This window comes from Bidens hawaiensis, unplaced genomic scaffold (assembly GCF_021521415.1).
Source record: "Bidens hawaiensis isolate Kalapana, Puna unplaced genomic scaffold, B.hawaiensis_p1.1 tig00016189_1, whole genome shotgun sequence".
In the NCBI taxonomy this organism is placed as follows: Eukaryota; Viridiplantae; Streptophyta; class Magnoliopsida; order Asterales; family Asteraceae; genus Bidens; species Bidens hawaiensis.
Genome location: NW_027492473.1, coordinates 290,581 through 297,932, shown reverse-complemented (window position 1 = coordinate 297,932; position 7,352 = coordinate 290,581). Strand labels below are relative to the sequence as shown.

At 33.0% G+C, this 7,352-nt stretch overlaps 1 pseudogene; it reads right to left on the bottom strand.

The window, feature by feature from the left end:
* Positions 1–598: 598 nt before the first annotated feature.
* On the bottom strand, positions 599–2,314 carry LOC143550812 (3-ketoacyl-CoA synthase 4 pseudogene; annotated as a pseudogene).
* Positions 2,315–7,352: the final 5,038 nt, after the last annotated feature.

The window sequence follows — 7,352 nt, the reverse complement described above, 5'->3', positions numbered from 1 at the left end:
AATAAGTTGGTTCAGTATTCACATAATCTAAAAGGAAATTGTTTTCTTTTTCTAAACTTCATGCAAGATTCATTCACCTTGTAATGGGGAAAAGACGTTTGCCAAATGGGTTTTAGGGTTAAAAATGTTAGGTAGGAACACCACCGCAACTTTCTCCATCATTCATGATAGGATCATTTATGGATCACTTTTAGTTTCACGAAGCCCCATCAGATGAGAGGAAAATAAGAAGCAAGGAGGGTTGATTTGTTGGGAAACGTCCGCAAATGGGGGGGGGGGGTTAAATGATGAAGCTAGAACACCGTCGCAAGTGGTTTGGATTCACACCGGTTGGGATAAGGTGATTACATCCCATTGAGTAGTTTCGTGTATTTAAGATTCACATTTAAACATCACATCCCCTGAATGACGTGACTGATGATTTCCCTTTTTGGACCCTTATTAGATGAACTTTCGTGTGAAAATTTGACTCAGTGAGTTGTCGTAGTTCTCTTACCGCCTTGTCGTGTTGGATTGGAAAGGAACGACAGGCTCATTTCAAGGACACTCAATTTCATGTTGTGATTTTCCCCATCTTATAACCTTATGATTGGAAACATGCTCAAACACACATCGAAATAGAGCAAATAACGTAAACTAAAATACAAAAGTAAACAATAGACCAGTTATTTTACTCTCAAAAGAGAATGCGTCAATACATGAATGCATAACTACATGAAATCTTTTCACGTACTTTATCGTCACATAAACAAAAGGTTTAATAAACTACCACCACAACTAATAAACACATCTAAAATTTTATTTCAACAGGGTACCTATCAATACAATCACCCCAAGGATTATGACCCGCGGGTTTAACCGCCCGAACCACCTCCCAAACCGCACTATTACACTTCAACCCGCTCCCAAACGCAATTTGCCAAACCCGATTCCCTTTCCTCATCCTCCCTTTCGCCTCGGTATAAGCCAACTCATACCAAATCGAACTCGACGACGTGTTCCCAAACCGGTGCAACGTCATCCGCGACGGCTCAACATGCCGTTCGGTCAACTGCAAATTCCTTCTCCATCTCATCAATAACAGCCCGACCACCCGCGTGGATACAAAAATGATCAAACGCGAGTTTAAAATCGGGTAAGTACGGTTTAATCTTCGGGTTAATCACCTTTCTCGCAACGAGATTAATAAAAAACAAAATCTGTTCACTAATCGGAAGCACTAACGGACCTAACGCTGTGATGTTTGACTTCAACGCCCCGGCGACTACCGTCATTAAATCTTTCGAAAGAGCCACGCCGGTGTTACCTCCGGCGTCTTGCTCTTGATACACGCATTAAACGCGGTGTCGTTGAAGCCGTAGTGTGTACGGACAACGTGTAGGAGTTTGTACTTTGAGCGCCCGAGATCCATTGATTTGTTTGATAATAATATTGCCGCGCCACCGACTCTGAATAGACAGTTTGGTATTAACATTGACTTTTTATTACCGAAGTACCAGTTTTGTGTAATGTTTTCGGTACTAATGACTACTGCATAAGTATTACGGTGAACTTGTAACATGTCTTTAGCTAAATCAACGGCGATTACACCCGCGCTGCATCCCATACCGGATAAGTTAAATGCTTTAATATTTGTTCTAAGCTTGTATTTGTTAACGATCATGGAGGATAACGAAGGTGTTGGATTAAACAAGCTACAATTCACCACCAATATTCCGATATCTTTCGGGTTAATATTCGTCGATGTGAAGAGATTATCCAGCGCTCCAAACATCACTTGTTCCGCTTCTTCTCTTGCTGCCTCCATCGACGGCACTGCGGGTATCGCGTGCAGTGCCGCGGGGAGGTACGTTTCCTCTCCAAGCCCGGAGCGTTCGAGAATCTTGCGTTGGAAGTCCAACGAGGATTCGTCGAACGCTCCGTGAAGTTTGGAGTGGTCCATGAATACTTGGTATGGGACTTTGAGTTGGTTTGGTGGACGGTAGCATGAAAAGTCAACTAGGTAAACAGGTCGGGGTCGGGTGGTTAGGTAGGTGGTGAACCCGATGATGGTTATGATAATAACGCCCGTGACAGTGATGAGGTGGTATTGGAGTTGGTTGTAGAGGTTGTAAACGTCGTTAGTGTTCAGTTGAGTGGCGTGGACCCCGGTGATGGTTATGAGAGGGAGGAGGCAAAGGGTTAAAAAATGTGATATTAAGTAATGGTAGCCTAATTTAACGTACTTTAGATTGATATTTGATTTAAAATCAGGAAGTGGTGGCGGTTTTTTGATCTCCATCGTGGTGGTGGAAGGGTGGGCGGTGGCGGCCATACGGCGGAGATGAAAAAGAGTTTGATGGAAGTAAAAGATTATAGCATGGAAGGCTTAAAAAGAGGTTTGATATGTAGGTACTTTACTTCATATTTGTGTCACCAAACATATAGTATTTCAGTATTAAATCATATGTGTGGCCAGATGGGTAAAAGGATTTAAGCACACAATGAGCCAACTTTTTATTATTTTATACTTTTTTTTTTAAATAGTATTTATGTGTTGGAAACGATCTGTTATAAACTTTTTAGATAACATGTTAGTTGGCTTTTAGTCATTTTTGCAAATTAAAAGAATCATTTTACAACTAAAAGGAATATTTTCATTTATTTTCTAGATAGTGAAAATAAATAAAATAGGTAGAATCCACTTGTGACAATAAATAAAATAGATGATCCATGTTCTTTTACATAAAGTAATTTATTCTCATCCATGCTTTATTGCTTTTAGAATAGAATTTAGTCCTTTTACATAAATTTTTCATACATATTTTATTTTAGTCAAACTACAAAGGTAGGTACCTCAGATTTAATTCACCTTTGAATTTTCAGCTGTGTTTGGTTTGAAGCCATAAAGTAAAGAGCATCAAACAGATAAAAAGTTAATGTCCGTCGATACTAAGTCAACTCTATACGTTTTACTACTACAGAAATTAAACCTATAAATTTACTAACGATATATTAAAGTTTTAATTTGTTCTGATTATGTAAATAATGATTTTTTTCATCAGGTAATTTTTAGTGAAGTCGTGTCTATATGTGAGCATCTTCTGTCATTCGCAGTTGTCCACTTGTCCACACTGCTGGACAGATCAATGTCTCTTTCTTTCTTTTTTTTCTCCACCAACAAAGCTTCATATCGGATTTCGGCAGAAGATAGATGGCCCATTGGAGAAGTTAACTGATCACATCCATCAACTATACTAATAAAAGAAAATAATTCTGGACACATGGCATTTTAAGATTAATTCTCATTATTAAATTCCCTTTAAAATCACTTCTCTTCTATTGATGGAAAAGAAAAGAAAAAAAAAATCTATGTTCTAAATACAATATTGATTATAAATTCAGCATATTGTATTAATTGGTCAATCTCCATTATTTAATTATTAATGTCATAAATTATATATTATAAACATACTTAATACAAAAAAATATTAATATAATAATTACGTGTCACAAATATATTTTCTTTAAAATTGAAAGAGTTTATGTTTAAAGAGTACATTAATATTTAATTTTTTGAGACATCTTCATATCGAATAAAACTATAATAATTCTTTTACAAATATACAGTCTTAAAAATCATAAACAAATTTTCTATTTTTTATATTTATTATAAGACAATTGTAATAGTTGAACAACTGCATTATAAGGACAACATGAAAGCTATTAAAAAAGGAAAATTTGGTGTTTTTTTGTCTATGGCCATGTATGGAATGTATAACATTTTTGTGAAAAACATTAGCTACATCTTTCACATCGAAAGACCTCATTGGTTTAAATGTTGTTTCCAGTGGCATTGTTTCATCATTGTATATCGATGGTAAAACAACTCATTCTCGATTTAAAACTCAAATATATTTGATGATATTAAACGACTATATTTGTAGTATATTTTTTTACATAATATAAAGAGACTTAATTATTATTTTTATTATTATTAAATTATTCATTGCAATTTATACATTAATTTATCACGTGTAATACACGGGTTTCTAAAGCTAGTTATATATATAACATAAAAGTTATAAGCTATTTACATATTATCATTTATGTATATTATAGTAACAAAATTTTGAAAATTAAGCATATAATAACAAAATTTAGATGGATGTAAAAAAGAAGCAACAAAAAACCAATGTCTCATATAGTCATTACTCATTGTAGAAACTAAAAGATCACTTGTTTATCACTAGTAAATTAACCAGCCGTCTCTGAAAATCCATAGAAAAAAATCGCATGTAAATAAAAACGTCATCGAAAAATATATGGTAGTTAAAAGTTATAACTATGAAAACTTTGTCATTAATCCTTTTTTTCACAACACATAAACATGTATTCAGTTTTAGTAAGTTTAGTCTAGATTTTCTTTATTTGGGATAAACTAATTTAAATTATTATAATAATAAGTATTTGTTCCGCAATACGTCATGGAACCCACCAATTATCTAGAAGAAGATTTAACTATTACTGAATAATAAGTATTTTCATATTACTTATTACCTTTTCTTTTTAAGTATTTAAAATGCTTACTTGTTTATTAACATGTGTATTCCACTTATACGGAAATATACGTTTAGACGGAATTATTATAGACCGAACAAAATAAATAAAATAAATTTTGATGATATATCAGTTTAATTAATTAAGATTATTGGATTTAGCTACATCGGTGTAAATGTGTAATTATAATAATCATTAACAAACAATAAAGATATTATTATATTTCATGTAGATTCACTTTGATATAAACCATGTTCAAGATCGATGCATTTTTAATAAACAATGTAAGTGCGTATTACATTGCAATAAATGCAACACTCACATAAACACATGTACATACGCATAAACTATTATTGTCAATGATAAAATTATCATCAGTTAAAAAACTAATATCGTGTTTAGTGTCAAGTACCAAAAGTGTTACCACTTGATAAAGTTAATAGGTGTACAAAAAAGGTAACATCTATAGAAAAATAAATAATGATGAACTAAAAAAGAATAAACATGTTGTAACGGTGAAAAACATAATTTATGAAGGAAACTTCAATCTAAACAAACATAAAAATATTCTCGTTGCTACGTATACTTGGAATTATATAAAAATATATAAAAACGTGATATAAATACACTCAATAGGAAACTACTAGAGACAAATTCCCTAATTGTTATACAGTGTAATAGATTATACGTATAAAAATGTGATTTCGTGATTTAATACTTGTTAGCTAAGGGTGAAGGGTGTCCCCTCTCCTTGTCATTCTTTGCAATTCTTATCACGAAACTCTCTTTCATCATATTCACTATCACATCAGATTTTTTCTATTCATCTTTTACGTTCCAAAACCACATAAGTATACATCTTTTTTTTTTGTCTCATTCATCTTTAAACCATGTTTCAACAATTTAATTCAGAAAAAAGCTTTTTGATAATGATAAAATATATTTCACCTTTTATTAATAATAAATAATAATTATTAAATCTTCGGAACAATCGCAACCTTGATCGTGATAGCCTGATAGGGATGAATATTTTCCGGTACCCGGCATGAGCGTCCAGTGTTCCCGTCAATGTCTGGCTAACACTTAATCCATCCAACTGTTTTGTTTTGTTTTTTTCTTTATTATTATTTTTTTACTATATTTTTTTGTGAAACCATGAGATAAAATACAAGTAAATGTGAAAATAAATTACTTAGCACGTTTTAGCTTTATGCACATGGGGTGTTTGCATATTCAATTATTCACGGCCTTTCAATAAATGGTTGATAACTTGATTGTATTCCAATCTAAACATTAATTACTAGGGAAAAGTCTTTATTTTATGTCTTCTAAATTATTGTAGCAAAACTCATTTTCATGGTAATGGGCCGCAAATTGCATTTTGGTGTTGATTAGAACTCAGAAGGATGCAAATCAAGTTACCTCTATTTTTTTTTAACCTTTGCACTTGACCAGACACAAGAACCCCACCCCACCCCACCCCACCCCACCCCACCCCACATACACACAATCTGCAGATAAATAGATACCAACAGAACATGTGGAATATAAATTTGAGAAAATAATAATGATCATAATAATAATAATAAATCCAAAAATCTTGCTGCCGCAACTTTAGTGTCGAGGATGAACGGAGTTGCATATGTGGGAATAATGTGACAATTGATTGAAGCAGACAGAACGGCAATTTGTGGCGATGAAAATGGAAAAGGTATGAATTGCATTGACAACCAATTAAAAATGTCTGTTCAAGAATATAATATTATTTCAGGCAAAAGTTGTGAAATTTATATATTCTTAAAACAATCCCCTAGTTGTGTGACCTAATAGTAGGAGGATTGGGTTATTCAATTAAAACTCAAGTTTAAATCTTACTTATGTCACTTTTGGTAGATATTGACAACGAAATATTTGAGATAGACTTCATCCAGCCGTGTGTTAGGTTAGAGAGTTCTGCTCTTGTGGTGACACAACGACTGTCAAGTGGCAGCCGACAGTATGGTTTCTCGGGGAACGCCCAAGCCAAACTCTCAAAGCCAACGTGAGCCCGGTTAAAACAACATAGTTTGGCTAGAGTTGTTGGCTCTCCAAATTTAAAGAGTGCGAGCCTAAATACAATAAAGTCGACGGTTCTAAAAAATAAAAACAAATAATATAAATATTCTTAAAACAAGTTATGAAATTATATATTCCTTCATTAAAATTTCCAACCTGTTAAAACATAGTGAAAATGTTGTTTATAATATTATAAATAAATAAGTCTAACCCGTCAATTCGAATAATGAAAATCTCGAAATTACTAACTCAATAATTAATTAATCTTATATAATGGATTGTTTATCACTCTTTCTGGTTTTGTAAAATTGAGGTCTTCATCCACTGACCCGCTCATATGGTCATCCGTCCATGAACTGTATGTCTATAACAATAACTTCCCTCTCAACAAATTACACGTTAATTTTTAGGGTTTCCAATGTAAGTCATATTAGGGGTGAGCAATAACCGAATCGTTAACCAAAACCGAACCGAAAACCGACAAAACAGAACCGATACCGAAAACCGAACCGAACTCTTTATTTTTTAGTATTTTCAATTTTTTTCCCCTCTATTTCATGTATTATATGTATTAATAGTTTAATACTATCATTTTCATGCATTTATATCATCTCCATTTCATGCACTAATATCTCAATTTCATATATTTATATATTCATTTTAAGTAGTCATGCATTCATTTCTTGTATTTTAAGCAAAATTTTAGCCAAAGTTTGATATGAGTTATTAACCAAAATTAACCGAACTGAACCGATAAC